We start from the raw sequence: 26,171 nt of genomic DNA on the forward strand, positions 1-26,171 counted from the left end.
TTTAATCCCTTAAGTGGATTAAATTTCCATTTATGCTTCCATTGGTTAAATCATGACTCCTTGTATCTTTTTATTGTAATGACCCGGTCTTTTTCCTCCTTTTCCATTTTCGGCGAATTTTTTTTTTTTTTTCTTCTTTTTCCTATTTTGTCTTTTTCTTATTTCGTCTTTTAGTCATTTTTCATTTTTCCGTGCATAACCTCACTTGTTGTGCTTGGATTTGATTCTAATTTTGCATGCATTCATGATATTTGATTTCCATGACATTAGTATTTTTACTTTTCTCGAAAAGCATGCTAGATTAGTACTTTTCTTGTAAAGGGCATGAATGCATACTTTAGTGTAATTATTTATAACTTTTTGGGTTTTAGTGTAATTATGTAAAATAATTAATTTTCATTTTAGGGACCTTTCTGTAATTTATTTTAGAGGATATTTTGAAAAAGGACCATTTTGCAATTTTTGGAAAGTGTGACAAGTGTCACACTCTCATGGAGCCATTTGTTGGCATTTAGGTGAAGAGACTTGGCACCATGACTTCTTGACATTTGGTGGGTGTAGATTCATCCATGTGTTGGTCTTTGATTGGTGCACTTGTTAGCTTTGATTATTGATAAGTGTAGGCTTGAGATTAAGCCTAAGGATAGAGCCTTTAATTTGTGACAAGTGTAGGATCAAGATTTAGTCTTGCAAGTGTGTGTGTGAGAGGTAGTGTAAGAGCACATAGTGAGTGGAGGATCTCTAGCCCTTCCACTCACCGTTTTTCACTTATCCTCTTCATTTTCCTTAGTTCTTCAAAGTTCTAACCTAGCCACCATTGGAGAAAAGCTTGGTTAATAGCTTTCTTCTTCAATTTTGGTGCCCTTCCATTTATCTTAGACTAAGAACCTTAACTAGTAAAAGTTTCCTCTCATTCTCCTCTTCATTAACCCTAAGCTTGTTTTCCATTTAGTGTTTGGTTGCTTGGATTATAGAGATTCAATTCTCTATTGAGGTAGGGGTGGTAGTATGTTTATATTTTAAGTGTTTTATAATCCTTTGGGTTTAATATATATTGTGTGCATGCTTCTAATATGATAGTCTTGCATATTATAGGAAATCCATATGATTGACTTAGGGTTTATTTGATCTAAGCATGTATATTGTGTATGTATCTTGTGTAGGATTATTGATGTTGTATATAACTCTTATTGATTTGAATTACTATACTATTGTGATGATAATTCTACATTCAAGTTGATTACTATTGGTGATTGTAATTATTTTAGAAGCTTAATACTATAAATGTTGTAATCTAGTATATAAAGCTTATTGTTGAGACATGGTTTAAATTGATGAGTTGGTGGTATTATATTGCACATTATATCATGTTAAGAACTTGTCATTTATTATGCCATTCTAGATTTGGAACCCTAAGACATGGTTTGTGTGGTTTCAAAAATACTTGTGCATGGAAGGTGGTTTATATGCCTTAAATTATGATATATAAGTTTTGAACTTGATATATTTTGGATTATCTTGGGACATTGTGTTACAAGTGACATGGCTAAATTTTGGCTTTAGTGCGGGAGGTTTGAGTTCTCCCTAATTGAGATAGTGCGCACTAGGGTGGTCTTCCCAGCGAGTTAATGCCCGGAATAACCATATTGATCTTGGTTTAGTCCAAGATCAGATGTCCAACTTTTCCATTATGTGATTTCGCATTAAATTTCAAGTTGACAACCAATGTTTAATTGTAACTTGTAATTTTTGGTTGATTGCGAATTGATGTTGTTAAGTACATTGACATTGTTATGTGTTGTTTAAGAATCATTTAAGTTAGCTTAAGATGATCCCTTAACACACCTTGAACATAGACGTTAAGTGGAATGGTCCATTGTATTCGTCTATATTGATCTCGCAATGATATTGAAACTTTAGGGTATACGCATATGCTTCTCCTACGAGTAACTTGATTACTCACCCTAGTGGTTTGGGTTATTTTTCAGGTAAAAAGACCATGTTCCTGGATGCTCATCATCCTTAGAAGCTTTTGAGCTAGTTGAAGCATTTTTGTATATTAGCATACACTTGTTTAGCATGTTTTATCTTTTGGATGTAATACTTTTGTATACCATGGATGTATGGTATTTTAGAAGCTAAGATGGCTTCCTTCATGTAATGTGTATCTAAGTACTCTTTTTGATGCTTGTTTTGTATGTATAGCATGAGGCCAAGAGCCATTAACATGAAAGATTACAAGCATGTCCTCTTTAAAACTCAAGTATTGCCATTGTAGCTTATTTGTGAGAAATGTAGGCTTTGTATGCTAAACTTGTTAATGGAATGTAAAGAGGATTTAGGCCATGTTGGTACATCTATTTTATCACATTGCATGCACTTGCATACTCACTTTGGCAAACAATACCTTCCTTGATGAAACAAAAAGCTAAAGTTGCATATTTTTTAGTTTTGACCCTATTCTGTTACAGGGGCATTTAGTGTATTTCATAATGAGTTTTTTTTTTTTTCATTTTTCCTCACAAAACACGTAGAAAACTTGATTTTGAGGGGGGTTTCTTTTTTGTGTTTTTCCAGAAAACATCATCTTGACCCTCAAAAATCCATATTTTTCCAGAAAATCCTTACTGCCAGGTTTTGCAAATTTTTAGTACAAATGTAGTTAGTACTATTCATCAACTTTTTTTAAAAATCGTCACGACTGATCTAAAACTTCCGGAGGTCTTGTGGGTGTATTTTAAGATTGAATTTTCAATTTAGGCAATTTAAAAACCTCCCAAAGCCTTATTTCCAAAACTTGGGTAGTAGCTCGGATTCGTTTTTTTTTCCTCTTGACCTAATTTTCTTGTGGGCATTCTGGGCATTTTACAATGCTTTTTGTTTTTGTTTCCATCTATAATCAAGGTAGGAAACTTGATTTTAGGAGGGGTTTCTTCTTTGAGTTTTTCCAAAAAAGTCCGTTTAGATGCCCGTCTTTACTCTCAGTTGTAGCAGTGGTGGGTTGTCCTCGTCGGGCCGCCACGACATCATTTTTGTTTTTGACCTTTGTCCCCCGTCCGGACTCCAAATTGAGGAAACTTTTTTTTGAACTTGACTAATTTGTCATTGTCTTTCCAGTGGTGTACTCCATAGCACCTGAGTCCACTTTTTACAAAATGACCATTTTGCGCCTAGGTTCTTTTTGTTCCGTGACCTCATTGAGGGTCACATTGGTGTCTTAGAGATGCATTGTATCTCTAGAGACCGTTGTTTCACCTTTCGCTTCCGCATTTCGGATCCATTATCGAGTCATCTTTTGGTCATCACTGATGCACCGGGTTTACAAAAACTTGGGCTGTCACGTTTATTAAGCATCGTGACCCCTTTGTATCTTGGCTTCATTAGTGTACTTCATAGACTTGCACATTTGTCTTGCGATGTTTCAATTACACATGTGTTATTTAATAAGTAATTGAACCATGTATCTTATACTTGTAGTATATCTATTTCAATAAATTTCATGTGCTATATATCTTGTTTCTAGTCTATATAGATGCACACTATGAATTCTTGACATTTTCACATGCCATGTTAGTTGATGAACTTAGGGCATAACTTGTGTGTTCCAAAATCCTGGTTGTGCATGAAACGTGGTTAATGCATTTCTTGTATTTGATACAATCTTGGTTGCAAAACTTGTTGACTTTGGGACTTAGGATATCGATCAAGAACAGGGGAAGGTACCCTTAGGTTAATAGCCCTAAAATGATCCCAAGAACAGGGGAAGGTACCCTTGGGTTGATAACCCTAAAGTGATCCCAAGACTAGGGGAAGGTACCCTTGGGTTGGTAGCCCTAAAGTGATCCCAAGAGTATGGTTTTAATCCCGGCGATATCCAGGTTTCCGCATTGTTTGATTTCACTCTTTAAATTTCAAGTTGCTATTCCTTGAAGATTTAGACTTGTCATGGATGTGAAATGCTCTAAACTTGCTAGACTGCATAGATATTATGCCTTATTCTTGGATTCATGTGTTTTCTTTATTGTGTTACTTGAAATATTCCAATCTTGTTTACTTGCATAGATATTATGCCTCATCTTTGATTTCGTGTATTACTTCATGTCGTACTAATTGGTATGTTCCAATCATGTAAATTGCATTGATAATGTGATCCTTATATTCCCTTATTTTCTTATCATGTTGTATGGATTGTCCCTAACCTTGTTTAATTGCATAGATATTATGCCTTCTTCTTGACTTCATGTATAATCTCTTTTCGTGTTTCATGGAATGTCCCATCCTTGTTTAATCGCATAAATCATATGCCTCGTCCTTGATTTCATGTATACTTCATGTCGTGTTAATTGGAATATCCTAATCTTGTTTACTTGCATAAACATTATGCCTTGTTCTTGATTCCATGCGTTATTCTTGTCGTGATCTTTGGATTGTTCCATTCTTGACTTGTTTCATATATGTATATATATCATGATTCTTGTTAATATTGCTCCATAGTAGCTTAGGATGCTCCCTGAGTCTAACCTTTGACACAAACGTTAGGTGACATGATCCCTTTTGAAATGATTCATGTTGTCTAAAAATCTTAAAGAAATCGAGTCATGCATGCTAATCCCCTACGAATAAACTTGTTAGCCTTGTTTATTCACCCTGCAATAACTGGGTGTTTTGCAGGTAAAGAAACCTTGTTGTGGAAACACAACACTCTTAGACATGCTAGAAGTCTTGAAGTATTTTTAATGACATTGAATATGCACATGTTAGTATATCATGTTTGCTTTTGTTTATTTTGACAAAACTTGTATTCTTTGATTCCACATATGTAAAGTGTGCATAAACACACTCTTTTCATTGTATTCAACATGTATAAGATGAGGCCGGAGGCCAATGTTATGTACTTTGTATCCTATGTAACTTTTAACTTCATGAAATATTATGAAAATATTGAAAAATGTCAAGTATTTGTCTTGCCATGGTTGCATCGGGGGTGGAAATTCCATTTTCATTCTTTCATAGGGTCTCATTAATCATGTATGAAGTGTGGCCAAGGGCCAAATGGTCATTTGAAACCATTTCCTAATTTTGGTTTTCAATTTTCTCATTTCAAGTTAATTTTCGCCTTTTTGGCCGTTGGGGGGTCGGATTTTGACTCGGCCATTTTCAAAAGCCGCGGACCATTCCCGCGCACTCAAAATCATCATTTACATCTACGAGTGTGATCGTTTTCATGAAAAACCTCTTCCGAGGTGAAATGAGCCTCCGGTGGACTCATTTCACATTTTTTTTGCATAAATCTTGCTTAAGGGCATTTTGCGAATTTTCTTTGGGAAATAAATTCTGTTCTTGACTTCGTCACATAGAAAATGTGATTTTTGGGGGATTTTTTTCACGACATTTTTCTGGAGAATGTCATCTTGATCTCAAAAACCGTGTCCCAAACTCGTTTTTCTACTAAAACACTGTTTCTACTGCACTTTTAGCATTCTATTGAAGTTGAATCGGTTCAAGAATAGTTGAACCGGTTCAAGGGTCATTTTTGGTCCAGCATGGGCATTTTGTCCATGTTAAACCGGTTCAAGAAATGTTGAACCGGTTCAAGTCTTCCAGAGTTTTTAGTTTTGGACTTCCAACTTCAATCTGACATAACTTCTTCGTTTCGACTCAGAATTGGTCCGTTCTTGAGTCTAAACTGACCGCGTCGAAGTAAGATTTCCAATGGTATCAATTTCAACTTCATATTATTTTCCTATCTCAAGATATCATCATTTTAGTGAGAGGTTGTCGGATTTAGTTCGAACCGGGATATGGTTCATCGGGGATTTCTCTTCCTTTGGCCTTGGGACTTCATGTGAAGTTACCAAAGGATGGTTTTAGATGTTTTTAATCTAATTTGACTTGTTGAAAGTCAAATTCCTACCTCTTAGGGTAAAAGGACCATTTTACCCTTGGTCCTTCCTTCGGTAAGGTTTTCATACCATTCTCTTTGTTTTGCTTCCGCACTTTGTTCCTTCGGGTTCCGTCACCTCATGGAAGGTTAACAAAGGGTATTAGAGGTGCGTTATTCCTTGGGAGATCATTGTCTTGCTTCTTGCTTCCGAATCTGGGTCCGTTAACCGGTCAATCTTCAGTTTATCACTGTAGTACCGGGTTGAATCAAAACCCGGGTCGTTACAAGTGGTATCAGAGTGTTCGGGTTCGAATACCTTGGAAGATGGGTTTTGGGTGCATATCATGTTTGTGTTGGCATGCTCTACGTGTTTAAATGCTTCATGAAAACATGTCTTGTTTGATAACATGTCTTGTTTGATAACATGTTTGATTTGATAATATGTCTGTTTGCTTATGTGGCACCTTGAGTAGATAGTCCATTGCTATATTACATGCTAGATGTTTCCTTTTATGTTTGGTTTTGACGTTGTCTCTTAGGATCTGTCTTGTCCCTTGAATGCATTCTTGTTTCACGAAGTTCTTCCTTGGATAGGAGAAATTCATTTTATAAGGACCCATGTAGGGAACCTTCTTGTCTGTCTTCTTAGTTGGGTGTTTAGAGACCTTAGTCTGACGGTTGATACGAGTAAGGCTCATGTGAGCGTAGAGGAGTGCGATTCATTTCCTTTTCCTTGTCTGGTGGAATGAGACGTGGGCCAGGGAGGCACCATTTCATTTCCTTTTCCTTCGTGGCTTCTACATCTAAGGCCTTAAGCAAAATGGTGCCAATGTCATTGTTGTCAGAGTTTTGGGATTAGCTACCCCAACTCTCGCAGATGCCTGGTTCCCGTGGTGCTTTTGGTAGCGATCATTTTCGACATTGATGTCATCCGTATCAATAGGTTTTCAGAGTTGACCTGGTTGGGGCAGGTTATGAATTAGTGTCTTATACTGTCATGCTACCTTACTGACGAGTAAGTGTGAGCGAGTTCTGGTCACTATTTATACCGCCTTGTCACTCTCTTCTGTTGTCATGTTTCAACGTTTCGTTGCCTTAGGATTCTCTCGGTAGTTGACGTTGAGTAAACGTGCCGATTCGTATGAGGTATTGTCTCGATTCGTGGTTTCACGTTCCTTCAATTGATCTTGAGACTTCTGTACTTGTTCTTCAGTGCTTTATGAGCTGTCTTTCGTTTGATCTTTTGTTTGGTCCTTGTCCTGTTCTTCTTCTGGTGTGTTCTGAATTTCGGGGACAAAATTCCTTTAAGGAGGGTAGGTTGTAACGACCCGGTCATTTACCTCCCTTTCCTTTTTCCTAAAATTTCACGAATGAATTTTTTTCATTTAATTTTCCTTTCTGAGCTCTGTTTCTTGTCGCTTAGTGTCATCTTGAGTGCTCGGAAATGGTTTCTGAGACTCTTTTCCGTGGATTGACAACTTCCTTTGAGGAACGAGTCATTTCTGCATTTTCACTTTCCGAACACTATGCGTTATTTCGTCCTTTTCCCTATTTTGTCTTATCTCCGTTTATCACTTGTTTGGCAAAACCTCACTTTTCATGCTCGGAGTTAGTTTTTGACTTCACGTACCTTCATCTTCAGTGGTTTCCTCGAAATACGCATCCTTACTTTTGTAAAAAAGTACTCTGGTTGCTGCCGGTGTCCATAGGGATATGGATGCATAGTTCTTTGGAATTATTTTCTTTTCTTGGGGTGTCTTTCATAAATATCTTTTGAAGATATTTTATTTCAGGGGTATCTAAGAAAATATTTTTGGAAGATATTTTCATTCTGGGGCATTAGTGCAGTTAACCCTTTTGTAGGGGTCATTGTGCAATTAACGAAAGTTATTGCTAAATATCTCGTCTGGAGCCTGGATCCTCATACAGGATTCATTTTCCCATTTCATTGAGTCGTGTACTCTTAGAATTTCCTTCTGATCGTTTTTCGCCAGCTCGAGATTTCTGACCTCGGTTAGCGCCGAACTTGTTCGGCCATATCTCTCTGCTCGGTACTCGATTTTTAATGTCGTTTCTTTCGTTGTTCATGTTTTCTCATTTAGAATCTTTTTTGTTCATGGAGTTTTGCCGTTTGAGTGCGTTTGCTCAAATTCCACTTTTCTAGACCCGTCGGGGCCCTTTCGAGGCACTTTTAGGGTTTTTCTATAAATAGGGGACTTAAAGAGAAAAATCAAAATTTTCCTCTTCTTCTTCCTCTCCCATGCCCGGCCAAGCTCCCTCCCATGGCTGCCACCTTCTCTTTCCTCCTTTGGACCACTTTTCCTTGGTGAAAAGTTTTCGGCCTTAATGTTTAATGCTTGTCTTGACACCACGCATCTTATGCCCTTATTAGAATCCATTTCCAATGATTTTTTGAGTTTGGGTTTGGAGTCAAGTAAAGATTTTCATGGGGCTTCTTGCGGATTCTCGTTCACAGTGTTGTCCTCGACAAAACCTCTCGGTATCGTCGAATTCGGAGCACTTTTATTTTGGTGGGCCTTTAAGATTTCATCTCAAATTGAGGTAGGGGGTGTTATAATTTACTTTTATTGTCATATTACATGCTATGGATGCTTGTACTACTTGTTTACATGCTTAGTTATTAAATCTAGAAATTTTGATTAATTATTTCTTTGTGTAAGATTTAATTTTCCCGGTTGCTCATGACTTATTTTAAAAATGTGGCATAATATTAAATTACCCCTTGACATAATCATTGACATATATTAAATCTAGATCATTTAGACAAATAACGAAAATTTTATTTAATATTTATCTTAGGTAAAAGATTAAATCATGTGGCCTTAACTAGTTTGGAATCAATGTGTGTTAGCATATTAAATTAGGCCCTAGCATGCTCTTTAACATAGATTAATTTGAGCTTAATCAGAGATGTTTTGAAATCGGTAATATTTAATTAATTCGATTAATTAATTTAGTCCGAGTGTACTGTTCACTCCATTTGAATTCCGACTTGACATTTGTGATATGTATGCAATGTTCATTCACATATATTAAATCTAGAATATTTGATTAGGTTTTGAAACCTTTCATTTATTATTATTTTTTTTTGTATTAGAGTTTAATACACATGACCGTACCTTGCATGAAATGTACTTATATCATGTCTTCAAGCCAAGTCTTGACATGTTGTATAACATATATTAATTTGAGACCATTTGGGTGAGTTTCAAAATCTAGAGATTTTAATTAAAAGAATTAATTAAAATCCATTCAATGGTTCCATGAGCTAGATTAAGTTTCTAACCTTGTGTTAGTGATTTTCTTGATGAGTTCCTTCTCATGTATCCATTTGAGAATGATCGGAAAAGTTTTGAAACTTACATTTAATTATCTTCCTTGTATGGAATTAAATTCACATGGTTGTGTTTTATATGAAATGACCTTGTAACATGATATTGAACTTGTCCTTGACATGATCCTTGACATGCCGTATTCGTAGAATACTTGGACTTGTCTTGTAATCTTGATAATTTAATCCCTTAAGTAGATTAAATTTCCGTTTATGCTTCCATTGGTTTAATCATGACTCCTTGTATCTTTTTATCAAGCATCGTGACCCCTTTGTATCTTGGCTTCATTAGTGTACTTCATAGACTTGCACATTTGTCTTGCGACGTTTCAATTACATATGTGTTATTTGATAAGTAATTGAACCATGTGTCTTATACTTGTGGTATATCTATTTCAATGAATTTCATGTGCTATATATCTTGTTTCTAGTCTATATAGATGCACACTATGAATTCTTGACATTTTCACATGCCATGTTAGTTGATGAACTTAGGGCATGACTTGTGTGTTCCAAAATCCTGGTTGTGCATGAAACGTGGTTAATGCATTTCTTGTATTTAATACAATCTTGGTTGCAAAACTTGTTAATTTTGGGAGTTGGGATATCGATCAAGAACAGGGGAAGGTACCCTTGGGTTAATAACCCTAAAGTGATCCCAAGAATGGGGGAAGGTACCCTTGGGTTGATAACCCTAAAGTGATCCCAAGACTAGGGGAAGGTACCCTTGGGTTGGTAGCCCTAAAGTGATCCCAAGAGTACGATTTTAATCCTGGCGATATCCAGGTTTCCGCATTGTTTGATTTCTCTCTTTCAATTTCAAGTTGTTATTCCTTAAAGATTTAAACTTGTCGTGTATGTGAAATGCTCCAAACTTGCTAGACTGCATAGATATTATGCCTTGTTCTTGGATTCATGTGCTTTCTTTATCGTGTTACTTGGAATATTCCAATCTTGTTTACTTGCATAGATATTATGCCTCGTCTTTGATTTCGTGTATTACTTCATGTCGTACTAATTGGTATGTTCCAATCATGTAAATTGCATTGATAATGTGATCCTTATATTCCCTTACTTTCTTATCGTGTTGTATGGATTGTCCCTAACCTTGTTCAATTGCATAGATATTATGACTTATCCTTGACTTCATGTATAATCTCTTTTCGTGTTTCATGGAATGTCCCATCCTTGTTTAATCGCATAGATCATATGCCTCGTCCTTGATTTCATGTATACTTCATGTCGTGTTAATTGGAATATCCCAATCTTGTTTACTTGCATAAACATTATGCCTTGTTCTTGATTCCATGCGTTATTCTTGTCGTGATCTTTGGATTGTTCCATTCTTGACTTGTTTCATATATGTATATATATCATGATTCTTGTTAATATTGCTCCATAGTAGCTTAGGATGCTCCCTGAGTCTAACCTTTGACACAAACGTTAGGTGACATGATCCCTTTTGAAATGATTCATGTTGTCTAAAAATCTTAAAGAAATCGAGTCATGCATGCTCATCCCCTACGAATAAACTTGTTGGTCTTGTTTATTCACCCCGAAGTTATTGGGTGTTTTGTAGGTAAAGAAGCCTTGTTGTGGAATACACAACACTCTTAGACATGCTAGAAGTCTTGAAGTATTTTTAATGACATTGAATATGCACATGTTAGCATATCATGTTTGCTTTTGTTTATTTTGACAAAACTTGTATTCTTTGATTCCACATATGTAAAGTGTGCATAAGCACACTCTTTTCATTGCATTCAACATATATAAGATGAGGCCGGAGGCCAATGTCATGTACCTTGTATCTTATGTAACTTTTAACTTCATGAAATATTATGAAAATATTGAAAATTGTCAAGTATTTGTCTTGCCATGGTTGCATCGGGGGTGAAAATTCCATTTTCATTCTTTCATAGGGTCTCATTAATCATGTATGCAGTGTGGCCAAGGGCCAAACGGTCATTTGAAACCATTTCCTAATTTTGGTTTTCAATTTTCTCATTTCAAGTTAATTTTTGTCTTTTTGGCCGTTGGGGGGTCGGATTTTGACTCAGCCATTTTCGGGAGCCGTGGACCATTCCCGCATACTCAAAATCATCATTTACATCTGTGTGTGTGATCCTTTTCATGGAAAACCTCTTCCGAGGTGAAATGAGCCTCTGGTGGACTCATTTCACACTTTTTTTGTATAAATCTTGCTTAAGGGCATTTTGGGAATTTTCTTTGGGAAATAAATTATGTTCTTAACTCCATCACATAGAAAATGAGTTTTAGGGGGTGTTTCTTCATGACATTTTTCCGGAAAATGTCATCTTGATCTCGAAAACCGTGTCGCAAACTCATTTTTCTGCTAAAACACTGTATCTGCTGCATTTTTAGCACTCTGTTCAAGTTAAACTGGTTCAAGAATAGTTGAACTGGTTCAAGGGTCATTTTTGGTCCAGCATAGGCATTCTATCCATGTTGAACCGGTTCAAGTCTTCCAGAGTTTTTAGTTTTGGACTTCCTACTTCAATCTGACATAACTTCTTCGTTTCAACTCAGAATTGGTCTGTTCTTGAGTCTAAACTTACTGCGTCAAAGTAATCTTTCCAATGGTACCAATTTTAACTTCATATTATTTTCCTAGCTCATGATTTTATCATTTTAGTGAGAGGGTGTCGGATTTGGTTCGAACAGGAATAGGGTTCATCGGGGATTTCTCTTCCTTTGGCCTTGGGACTTCATGTGAAGTTACCAAAGGATGGTTTTAGATGTTTTTAATCTAATTTGACTTATTTAAAGTCAAATTCCTTCCTCTTAGGGTAAAATGACCATTTTACCCTTGGTCCTTCCTTCGGTAAGGTTTTCATACCCTTGTCTTTGTTTTGCTTCCGCACTTTGTTACTTCGGGTTCCGTGACCTCATGGAAGGTTATCAAAGGGTCTTAGAGATGTGTTATGCCTTGGGAGATCATTGTCTTGTTTCTTACTTCCGCATTTGGGTCCGTTAACGGGTCAATCTTTGGTTCATCACTGTAGTACCGGGTTGAATCAAAACCCGGGTCGTTACAAATTAATTATCTCTAGATCTTAAAACATCTCTGAATACTCTCAAATTCACTATGTTGAAGAGTATACTAGGGCCTAATATAATATGACATCACATATTGATTTCAAGCTAGATACGGCCACATGAATTAAATTTTCATTCAAGAAAATAATTAAATAAAAGTTTCAATACTTGTCTAAATGCTCGCAGTTTAATTTATGTCAATGAACATATCAAGGTGTAATTTAATAGCATGCCACAAGTTTAAACCAAGTTATAACCAACCGGGAGAATTAAATCTCATACAAGAAAATAAATAAATAAAGTTTCTAGATTTAATACCAAGGCATGTGATTAAGTTGTGTAAGCATGGAATACACTCAATATAACCAAGATATAAACCTAAGACATCCCCTATCTCAATTTGAGATGAAATCTCAAATCCCCACCGAAAGAAAAGTGCTCTGAATCCGACGATACTCCTAGGTTATGTCGGGGACAACGAGAGGAACAACTTTAACCTTTGAGGTACCAAGAAAATCCAAACCTGAACTCGAAATGTAAACTAAAAAATGGTTAGAAATGGATTCTAATAAGGGGGAAAGGAAAAGCACGTCAAGGCTTACGATAAACGTTAAGGCACGAGACAAATAACAAAGGAAATTAAGTGGAGAAGAAGAAAGAGTGGTAGCAGCCCCTTGCTACCAGCTAAAGAGGGGAAAAGATGGTAAAAATTTGATTTTTCACTTTAAGTCATTCTATTTATAGTAAAACCCTAAAAGTACCTCGAACGGGCCCCACAGAGTCCGAAAAAGTGGAATTTGCGCAGACGCGATCAAACGGTAAAACACCTTGAACGAAAAAGAACCGAAATGAAAAAAAAAAAAATGAATAACGGAAGAAACAGCGTCCAAAACTGAGTCCCGAATAGAAATATATGCCTCGAACAAGTTCGGCACTAATTGGGGCCGAAAACCCTAAAACTGGGGAAAAAGACTGGAAGAAAATTCTAAGAGTACTCGACAAAATGTGAAAATGAATCCCATATAAGGATCCAGGCTCAAAATGAGGCATTTTGCAATAACTTTTGTTAATTGCACAATGGCCCCTCCAAGAAAGGATAACTGCAAAAATGACCCAAAAAGAAAATATCTTCTAAAAATGTTTTCTTAAAAACCCCTAAAATAAAATATCTTCAAAAGATATTTATGAAAAACACTCCAAGAAAGAAAATATTTTTGAAGAAACTATGCATCCATGCCCTTATGGACACGAGGAGCAACCAGAGTACTTTTCTACAAAAGTAAAGATACGTATTTCGTGGAAACCACTTAGAATGAAGGTAGGTGAAGTCAGAAATCAACTCCGAGCACAAAAAGTGAGGTTGTATCAAAAGTGACAAACGGGGAAAAAGACGAAAAATGAATAGTGTCTAAAAAGTGAAAATGTGGAAATAACTCGGTTCTTAAAAGAAGTTGTCAATCCAAATGAAAGAGTCTCGGAAATCTTTTCCAAGCACTCAAGACAACACCAACTGATGAGAAATAGAATTCGAAAAAGAAAATTAAACGAAAAAAATTTATCCGTAAAATTTGAGAAATAGGAAAAGACGAAAAATGACCGGGTCATTACATGTTATGCATATATATATGGGTTTATATGTATATATATAGCTTTATATTTATTATTTGTTAAAAGTGGTTAATATTATTTTAACTTTAGTTGGATTTATCTATATATATATATACATATATTTATACTGTTGGTATACATATTCTTATATCACGGTTAGTTTAGGATGCAAATATATATATATATATATATATATATATATATATATATATATATACATTTATTTTATTTTTCTTTTCATTTTCCTTAGGTAATTAGAATTAGGTTAAACTATAGTAGCCTATATATATGTGTGTATAGTCTGCCAAGGGTTTAGAACCCTATTCACGTAACAATGGAGACAGAAAAATACATAGAGTTTTAGAGAGAAACTGAGAGAAGGAGAATTAGGGTTTTGGCCAAGAATTAGGGTTTTGGTTAGAACCAGGAGCAACAGAGAGTCTTGACAGCAAGCCGTAGTCACCGGAAAGTCTAGGAAAAAGAGGTCAAGATTTCAATCCGAAACCTAGAGGCAAGTTCTTCTTTTATCTCCTTCCCCTAGACTTCGTGTTCTATACAGGCCTAAGTTAATTCCAGGAACTAATCAGACTTTAAATTGATCTATTATGCAAGCTAATTATGATTTAAAACAATGTTGGATGAATTTATTTGTAACTGATTGATCTTGCAATTTATGTCATGAGTATTTGTTTTAATTGATGTTAATAATTCATAATTGATTTTTATAAATTATTGGAATGATTTGGGATATAGTTCAGACTCTTAGAACCATCAACAATAGAGAACAGAGGGATTGGAACTAGTCGGAGACGAGGAAGATGATACAGAACAGGGTGAGAGCCGGCTCCCAAAAAGGGAATTATTTTGACGACTCTCAAGGAGAGAGAGCCTGCTCCCTCAGGCTGAGAGCTTGCTCTCATGAGGATAGAGCTTGCTCCCATATGGATAGAGCTTGCTCCCTAATTTGAGAGCGTACTCTATCGCTACTGCTTTAATATTTTGGGATTTTTGGCTACAGTTTTGAGGTTTAGGATGTGACGACCCTGGATTTTTCAACCCAGTGTGTCCTATAATGACTCGAAACGGATCCAAAATGTGGAAGCAAAAGAAGAAAGGTGACCTCTAGAGATGTACGTCATCCCTAAGGCACCAAAATGACTATACATAAAGCCATGGAACTCACATGAGCCAAGCAATGAAGCAAGAATACCAAACCCGAAAAGAAATGAACCAAGGGCAAAATGGTCATTTCACACTGAAATGGGTGCCACTGTGCACATCATTGGAAAGACAACAAAAAATCATCAAGGATAGACTCAAGAATCACTTGATTCGAAGTCCGAACGACAAAGATATGAAGATAGAACAAGCGGCGTCCTGCGACTAAGCGACACCGGGAACCTATCTCACTAAGACCATCATAACTCTCACTACGGTTAAAGTTTCAGGGTGTGGTTAGTACCATTGGAAAGCTGACTTCAAGATCTTGAGTTTAGACTTAAAAATGACCTAATTTGGACCTCGTATGAGCAAGTTATGACCATTTGAAAATAGGTCATTGCTGCAGCCAAACTTAGTTGGCTCAGTTGAGAACTTAGTCGGCTGAGTTAGGCCGAGAGCATAAAAATGATGCCCAGATGAATTCAGTCAGCTCTTTTGTGAACCCAATCAGCTGGGTTGGTGAGAGAGTCGGCTCTTTTGGGCTGAGGCATGCTGCAACCTGCTACTTCGGAAAAAAAATAGCAGAAACAGAAAAATGGAAGGGATTTGGGATTTTCGAGGTCAAGATGACATTTTCTAGAAAAATGCCGTGAAGAAACTACCCCTAAAATCACATTTTCTATGTGAAGGGGTCAAGACCGGAATTTATTTCTCAAAGGAAAATCCCAAAATGCCCTTAAACTAGAATATGCGAAGAAAATGAAAATGATCCCATAGAAGGCTCATTTCACCAAGGAAAGGGTTTTTCTCGAAAACAATCATGCACGCAGATGTAAATTACCTATTAGGATATGCTACAATGATCTACAGCTTAAAAATCCTGCCGATACAAAATTTGACATCTTAAACCTCAAATGCGAGAAAAATGCCTTTTAAGAACAAACCATGCAACAACCGGACTTAAATGCTTTCAAAAGGCCGTTTGGCCTTTGGCCACACTTCATGTATACCAAACAGGTCCTAGTGGATGTGCCGGAACACACTTAGCACTACCCGATTTGAAAATAAAGTCTTAAAGGCTCAAATTTTACTATTTTAGCCCAAAACGCAAAATATGAAACTAAAATGCAAAAATGAAAACTAAATGGTGTTTGGCCCTTGACCACACCTCATACATGGTAAATGAATGGCAAATAATGAATTTCATACCCAATGCACACTCCGGTGCAAAATAGCATACTAAAACGCATGGTTTTCATAATATTTCATTTAAGGCAATATTCTACATTTGGGAATATACATGAATTTCAAATGAAGTTCGGCCCTTGGCCTCATATCATATACACGAAATAAGCGTCAAAAAGTGTACTTAGACACACATTACAAGTTTGGAATCAAATATACACATTTAACAAATAAGGCTACAAGTTTCAAGCCAACCTTTTACAAGAAATGAGAACTTCAAGTCTACAAATCATCCATGGCCCAGTGTGCATCCCAAATCAAAATCTCTGTACCTAAAAAATGTCCCTACTACGTGGGTGAGTAACATAAAGCTACTCGTAGGAGATGAGCATGCATCGACCTAGCATTTTACAATTATATCACTTTAATGTGAAACAAGTTAACGGGGCTCATGCCACCTAATGTCTATGTCAAAGTGAGACTCAGGGATCATCCTAAGCTACTCATGCAATTGAAATGAACTACGGCATACAAGTATACATGCTCAAGTGCACTAAACCGTATTAAAACATGATACACGACATTCAAGTACACATGCTCACAAGTATAATAAATCATGTTAAACGAGATAAGCAATATCTAGCATACATACACAAGTATAAGATATATGTATAGAGTACTCAAAAATCAAGTATACAAACACAAGTATACTAAGCTAAACACGTACGCACAAGACAAGTATACATGGCATAAGTATACTAAAATGAAATCCGCACACACAAGACAAGCATACTAAGAGTAAATACAGTAGATCGAGTTTAGATACACCAACAAGGATATACAACTTCAAGTATACAGGTTCAAGTATACTAAATGAGATCAAATTACATAAGCAAGCACCAATTCTCAAGCTACAAGTAATCCATGATTAATAACTTGAAATTGAATGCGAAATCATTGTAAAAAGACTAGGACATGTGGTCACTAGACCAAGCAAGTGTTTCTGGGCAATTACAACCCACAAGGCACTACCTAGTGCGCACATGCATAAGTTATTCCGAGAAATTACGACCCATAATGTCATCACCTTGGATTTTTCAACCCAGTGTCCTATGATGAACCGAAGTTTGGGCCGATAACGGATCCAGATGCAGAAGCAAAAGAAACAAGATAATGGTCTCTTAAGGCATAACACACCTCTAAGACTGTTCAAACTAGACCAGCTACACCAGTAAATGGCTTAAACAAGATCAACAAGGTTAAATGGCAATGAACGAAGCAAGGTTAACCTGTCTAGGCAACATCCCAACCAAAACTCACAAGGCAACTCCATTTCGGTCGACCGAAATGGAGCATCAGTCTGCCGAAATGAGCCTGGAAAAAGAAAAGAAAAGAGCTCTCAGTTCAGTCGACCGTAGTGACAACCCGGTCGACCAGTTTAAGGCTCAAGATGAAAAAAATGAGTTTTGGTCGACCGATGTAGAGAACCGGTCGACCGAAATAAGCCTCGTAGTGAAAAATGCTACTGGAATTAGGATTTTTGCTGAACCATGAAAACCAAGAGAGGTTTGGTCGACCGAAACAGGCCACCGGTCAACCAAAACTGGGCAAAAATGCAAAGATGAACCTGCTATGCACCAAAACTGAAAAGAGACCCCCATGGCATGATCAATTTACATTATATGCTAATGTGTGATGGTGTGAACATACACGCAAGTGTAATATGATATTTTAGATGTGCTACAATGGCCCATGGCCTCATTACATCTCATTTACAAAATTTGACATGTTAAACCTCCAAAGTTGATAAAAATACATTTTTCAAACAAAATATGGCACCAATTGAATACAAGTGCAATTATAAACATGCTTGGCCCTTGGCCTTATGTTATACATGTCAAATACATTACAAAAGGTGTACTTATGTACACATTACATATTTAGAGTCAAATATACAAGTTTTGTCATACAAAGCTACAAATAGGATTTCACACTAACATTTTCAAGAAAATGATACTTCAAGTCTACGAAACTTCTATGGCATAGTGTGCATCCTAATCAAGGTCCCTGTACCTGAAAAATCCCCCACTACGTGGGTGAGTAACATAAAGCTACACGTAGGAGATAAGCATGCATCGACCTATAATTTTACAATTATATTACCTTAAGGTGAAACATGTTAAAGGGGCTCATACCACCTAATGTCTATGTTAGAGTGAGACTCAGGGAGCATCCTAAGCTACTCATGCAATTGAAATGAACAATGACATACAAGTATACATGCTCACAAGTATACTAAACCGTATTAAAACATAATACACGACATTCAAGTACACATGCTCACAAGTATACTAAATCATGTTAAATGGAATAAGCAATATCTAGCATACATACACAAGTTTAAGATATATGTATAGAGTACTCATAAATCAGATATACAAACACAAGTATACTAAGCTAAACAAGTACGCACAAGACAAGTATACATGGTACAAGTATACTAAGCTTAACAAATACGCACAAGACAAGTATACATGGCATAAGTATACTAAAATGAAACATGGAGCAAGTATACAGGTTCAAGTATACTAAATAGGATCCAAATACCCAAAGAAGGCATCAATTCTCAAGCTACAAGTAATCCATGATTAACAACTTGAAATTAAATGCGAAATCAAATAGTGGAAAGGCTAGGATCCTTAGCTGCAGACCAATCGAGTTATTCCGGGTTACTAGCCCGCAAGGTACTACCTAGTGCACACGTGTATAAGTTATTCCGGGTAATTACAACCCACAAGGTATTACTTACTGCGTACTTCATATGACTTAGGAAACTCACGAATCCGTACTAGGGCCAGACCCTAGCCATCACATGAACATGATCCTTATAAGCATCCAAAAATAATAAGTTCAAAACTTATGCAAAATCAATAAGTTAAACCAAACTTATACATTTCAAATAATTTCTAGGAATCAATTTATATGCACAAGTAAGGTTGAATCTACACAAACCATATCCTAGAATTCAAGTCTAGATAGCATATGACGTGTCAAGTCTCCATTATGCAATTTATACACAAAGTAAGAATATTTTACAACAATTGAACCACATTACCATCTAAAGCCACAAGTACTAAATAAGCTACAATTTAGTAACAAGCTCTCAAGGTAAACAATTGTAATATTCTAATAAGCTATATACCTACACAAGATATATTTAAACGAGCTATTCAAGACAATGATATCACCTATTATGCTAAGTCAAATTACCATCTTTAGAGGCTACAAGTACTAATTCTGCAATAAGTTAGTAGCATGCTCATAAGGTAATTAAACGGACTACATTTCAAGGAATTATCAACCTATTACATTCAATATCAATTTAAGTAACTAACACACTTAAAAAAAAATTAATTAATTAATTTTTCTCTAGATTTTCAAACATACCCAAATATCCTCAATTTAACATGTGTTAAAGAACTCACCAAGGCCTACTTTAATATCACATTACAAGTTGATTTCATGCTTGATACAACTATGTGAATTAATCTTTTACAAAAGATAACTATTAAATCAGTTTTGCAATTCTTATTCAAATGCCCCAAATTTAATATATGTTACACAACTCACCAAGGCCTAATTTACTAGCATACCACAATTTAATTCTAAACTATATACTATCATTAGACTTAAATCTTAAACAAAGAAAATAAATAAATTAAATTCTAAAAACTTGAACAAGACATGCTCACAAGTTGTATATGCTTATCAAACAATCAGTACAACAATAATATAAACCTAAGAAATCCCCTACCTCAATTTGAGATGAAAATCTCAAAAGCCCACCGAAATGAAACCGCTCCGAATCCGACGAAACTCCTAGGTTTTGTCGGGGACAACACGGTCTACATGAACCTCCAAGAAGCCCCATCAAAATCACAACTTGAATTCAAACCCAAACTCAAGAAATGGTCAGAAATGAATTCTAATAAGGGGGAAAGGTAAAGCATGTCGAGGGGAACGATAAACGTTAAGGCCGAAGAGTTTCCACTAAGGAAATCAAGTGGAGGAGAAGAAAGAATTAAGGCAGCCCCTTAGGCTCCCATGGCTGCCGGCCAAGTGGGTGAAGAAGATGATGGAAATCTGACTTTTTAACTTAAGACCCCCTATTTATAGAAAATCTCAAAAAGTGCCCTGAAAGGGTCTCGTCGGGTCCCGAAAAGAGAATTTTGTGCAAACGCGCTCAAATGACAAAACTCTGTGAACGAAAAAGATTCAAAGTGAGAAAATATAAACAACAGAACAAACGGAGTCAAAAACTGAGTCTTGAGTAGAGAGATATGCCCCAAACAAGTTCGGTGGCAACTAGGTCCATAAACCCTGAAACTGGAGAAAAATGACCAGAAAGAAATTCTATGAGTACACGACTCAAGGAAATGTGAAAATGAATCCTGGATGAGGATCCAGGCTCCGGACGAGATGTTTTGTCTTTCGTTAATTGCACAATGGCCCCTACAAAAACAGTTAACTACAAAATTGCCCCTGAATGAAAATATCTTCCAAAAGATATTTTCTTAGATACCCCTAAAATAAAATATCTTCAAAAGATATTTATGAAAAACACCCCAAGAAAAGAAAAAGATTCTAAAGAACTGTGCATCCATGCCCCTATGGACACTGGGAGTAACTAGAGTACTTTTCTGCAAAAGTAAAAATATGTATTTCGTGAAAACCACTTAGAATGAAGATTCGTGAAGTTAAAAACCAACTCCAACCACAAGGAGTAAGGTTATGCTAACAAAGTGACAAATAAGAAAAAAAACATATTAGGGAAAATGACAAAACAGGGAAAAGGACGAAAAGTGAATAGTGTCAAAAAACAAAAAATGTGAAATGACTCGGTCCTCAAAGGAAGTTGTCAATCCAAATGAAAGAGTCTCAGAAACCATTTTCGAGCACTCGAGACTACACTAAGCGACGAGAAACTGAACTCAGAAAAGAAATTTCAATGAAAAAAAATTCATCCGTAAAATTCTAAGGAAAAAAGGAAAGGAAGGAAATGACCGAGTCATTACAACCTACCCTCCTTAAAGATATTTCGTCCCCGAAATCAGGAACATTCCTAGAAGAACCGAAAAAGGACCGTACACTAGGTCCCACCAAGGAACAGATCATAAAGTACCCAATGACAACTCCAAAGGTCTCAAGATCAACAAAAGGACAAGAACCCACGAACCGTGAAACACCTCTCCAACAAATTGACATACTAACCCAATGTCAACCACCGCAAGGATATCAAGGCAACTACACATCGAAACAAGGAACACAACCAGAAGCAACATGGCAGTACAAATACAGACTAGAACCCGCCCACAACATACCCAAGGTATGGTAGCATCCAAAGTGTCAAGTGCCCGCCCACACTCACATTACTAGCTAGGTAATGCAAGGTAGCATCGACGACAACCAACACTCGCTCACACACAACCTGTATGGTAGCATGACAGTATAAAGCCCTAATTCGTCACCTGCCCCCAACAAGCTTACTTGTGAAACCTATCGATACAAATGACATCAATGTCAAACAATCATTACCAAAAGCACCACGGAAACCAAGCATTTTGTGAGAGTTAAGATATGGTCCAAAGATGTCCGGCCGGACCATCCTGGCCAATCCCAAAACTCTGACAACAATACCATAGGTACCGCTACGCTTAAGGCCTTAAATCCTCAATACTGGAAAACTGACAATCCCAAGTCTCAAAACTTCATTACCAACCACACCAGTCACGAATCCAAAGCCTGACAAGTCTATACCCTCAAGCCAATGGATCGGACTTTACAAAATCAAATAGCATCACCTCCACCCTAGTCACAACGACTCCTAACAAGACAATGCACCCAGAATCCTCCACGTCATCCTAAAGCTGACCTACTACAAGGCTACGCCTAGGAATCAAGACATCGGATCAAGCTCACACACATAATCCCGTTAACCAAGGTCATACAACCCCAAGCACAGTGCGGAAAGATAAAGGAAATGAACTAATAAAGCAATTAGTCATGAAACATATATACATATGCAAGCATACATTCACAAGTATACTAAGAAATATCGAAATAGAAATACAATATATATGTACATGTACAAGTATACATTCGCAAGTATACTAAGTAGTACTAAATCCATGGTAGACAAGTATACAAGCTTAACTATACTAAACCAAAATGAACTGAAATATATACAACGCGCAAGTACACTAGGTACAAGTATACTAAATGTTAATGAAAATCCATGCACCAATCAACTGAACACATAGTATACAAAGGCAATCAAATATGCTACCTATCACATAGGGGTCAAGTATCAGAGACATACTACACATCACCTATGATGCTAGCATGACAAACAAATATAGTAAATGGAAAACACATCATCTATATCATTACATAACTACCAAATAGTCACATCTCCCAACACGTTTCTAAGGCATGCTCAAAGCAATAAGGCATATAAACATGTAGGAATGACTATGCAAATAACAATCCCATAAAATCAGAAGCAAGAAGGGATGAAATGCCTCTCAAAAGGATGAACTCACGGAAAAGAAATCTAAAAAAAAACCCGGATAAGTCCAATCCCTCACCGCGAGGAAATGAATCATCTCCTAGAATGAACACTAAGGTCCCTAAAACAAGGAGTCCACAAGTTTTTCCCAAGACTGACTCAAACACAAGGTGGAATCCTAACGCCACACAAAACAAACAACGATGTAATGGATAGTTCCAACTCTAACCATTAAGAGACACCAACAATAGAACTCAACTCAAGACACCAATGAGTTTGATAGGAACTCTACAGGATCCTATTGGAACCCTAAACATAACCCCAAGACTCCAATGACGAGGGAGAGTAATTGATTGCACCAATGTAATTAATTACACAAAAACACTCACACCCCAACCTCAGCTCGTAAGAGCTGTCGCAGGCAAGACAAAAAGAATCCCAAGTCAATGCACCTATCAAATCCCTAACCATCACTCTAAGAAGAAGAGACGCGGGGACCTCACCATGAGGCTCACGAAAATAAATCTCCCAATCCCTAAGGAAGGACTCGAGCCAATCCGACTCGTCGTCCCATGACTATAGAAATAAGACCCCAATGACGTCATCATATCAAGGTCACCACGAAACCCTAAGAGGTGACGCCCTAGTATCAATCTCAACCAACCAAGCTGGAACAACCCACAATGCCTAAACAAGACATAAAAGTAAGCAGTTAACACGTAATATAGTAATAGACCACATACTCACACAAGTAGTAAAGAATCACATAAGGCATGCCAATGTATGCATCATACAATCATGCTAAGAATGACAAGCATATGTAATATGCCAAAGAAAACAAACATAACCCTCATGCTAAGCAGACAAGCGTAAATTAACATGCTAAAACAGACAAACACATACAATGTACTGAAGCCGACAAGTATATACAGTATGCTAAGGCAGATAACTATATACAACAAGCTAAAACAAACAGACATATACAATGTGCTCAGACAGACAAGTACACACAACATGTTGAGACCTACAAGTATATACAATGTACTTAGACAGACTAGCATATACAATATACTAGAGCAACCACCATAAATATCATGCTGAGACAGTTAAGGTAAACTTCTAAACATACGTCCACATAAGCACGTAAACATGTTATCAAGAACCAACTAAACATATAGAGCATGGCAACACAAGCATGATATGCACCCAAAACCCATTGTCCTAAGGTTTACGAACCTAAGAGCTCTGATACCACTTGTCGTGACCCTGGATTTTTTAACCCAGTGTCCTATGATGAGCCGAAGTTTGAGCCGATAACGGATCTAGATGCGGGAGCAAAAGAAACAAGACAATGGTCTCACAAGGCATAACACACCTCTAAGACCCTAAGATGACCTTTCATGAGGTCATAGAATCCAAAGGGATTAACCAGGAGCGGAAACTAGAATGAAAATGTCACTTGGTACCCTATGGCACCAATGACAACCAAAGGAACAAGATCTAGTTCAAACTAGACCAGGTACACCACTAAATGGCTTAAACAAGATCAACAAGGTTAAATGGCAATGAACGAAGCAAGGTTAACCTGTCTAGGCAACATCCCAACCAAAACTCGCAAGGCAGCTCCATTTTGGTCGACCGAAATGGAGCATCAGTCTGCCGAAATGAGCCTGGAAAAAGAAGAGAAAAGAGCTCTCAGTTCGGTCGACCGAAGTGGCAAGCCGGTCGACTTGTTTAAGGCTCGAGATGAAAAAAATGAGTTTTGGTCGACCGATGCAGAGAACTGGTTGACCGAAATAAGCCTCTAAGTGAAAAAAGCTACTGGAATTAGGATTTTTGTTGAACCACGAAAACCAAGAGAGATTCGGTCGACCGAAATAGGCCATCGGTCAACCGAAACTGGGCAAAAATGTAAAGATGAACCTGCTATGCACCAAAACTGAAAAAGAGACTTTAAGTCTCATTTACATCCCCCATGGCATGATCAATTTACATTATATGCTAATGTGTGATGGTGTGAACATACACGTAAGTGTAATATGATATTTTAGACGTGCTACAATGGCCCATGGCCTCATTACATCTCATTTACAAAATTTGACATGCCAAACCTCCAAAGTTGATAAAAATACATTTTTCAAGCAAAATATGGCACCAGTTGAATACAAGTGCAATTATAAACATGCTTGGCCCTTGGCCTCATATTATACATGTCAAATACATTACAAAAGATGTACTTATGTACACATTACATATTTAGAGTCAAATATACAAGTTTTGTCATACAAAGCTACAAATAGGATTTCACACCAACATTTTCATGAAAATGATACTTCAAGTCTACGAAACTTCCATGGCATAATGTGCATCCCAATCAAGGTCCCTGAACCTGAAAAATGTCCCCACTACGTGGGCGAGTAACATAAAGCTACTCGTAGGAGATAAGCATGCATCGACCTATCATTTTACAATTATATCACCTTAAGGTGAAACATGTTAAAGGGGCTCATGCCACCTAACGTCTATGTCAGAGTGAGACTCAAGGAGCATCCTAAGCTACTCATGCAATTGAAATGAATAATGACATACAAGTATACATGCTCACAAGTCTACTAAATCGTATTAAAACATGATACACGACATTCAAGTACACATGCTCACAAGTATACTAAATCATGTTAAATGGAATAAGCAATATCTAGCATATATACACAAGTTTAAGATATATGTATAGTGTACTCACAAATCAGGTATACAGACACAAGTATATTAAGCTAAACAAGTACGCACAAGACAAGTATTCATGGTACAAGTATACTATGCTTAACAAATACGCACATGACAAGTATATATGGCACAAGTATACTAAAATGAAACATGGAGCAAGTATAGAGGTTCAAGTATCCTAAATAGGATCCAAATACCTAAAGTAAGCATCAATTCTCAAGCTATAAGTAATCCATGATTAAATACAAAATCAAATAGTGGAAAGGCTAGGATCCTTGGCTGCAGACCAATCAAGTTATTTTGGGTTACTAGCCCGTAAGATACTACTTAGTGCGCACGTGTATAAGTTATTCTGGGTAATTACAACCTACAAGGTACTACCTACTGTGCACTTCATATGACTTAGGAAACTTACGAATCCATACAGGCCCTAGCCATCACATGAACATGATCCTTACAAGCCTCCAAAAACAATAAGTTCAAAACTTATGACAAATCAATAAGTTAAACCAAACTTATACATTTCAAATAATGTCTAAGAATCAATTTACATGCACAAGTAAGGTTGAATCTACACAAAACATTTCCTAGAATTCAAGTCTAGATAGTATATAACGTGTCAAGTC

The sequence above is a fragment of the Cornus florida genome, unplaced genomic scaffold (assembly GCF_030987335.1).
Source record: "Cornus florida cultivar Cherokee Brave unplaced genomic scaffold, ASM3098733v1 CherokeeBrave_3.0.0_Hap2_Chr04, whole genome shotgun sequence".
Lineage (NCBI taxonomy): Eukaryota > Viridiplantae > Streptophyta > Magnoliopsida > Cornales > Cornaceae > Cornus > Cornus florida.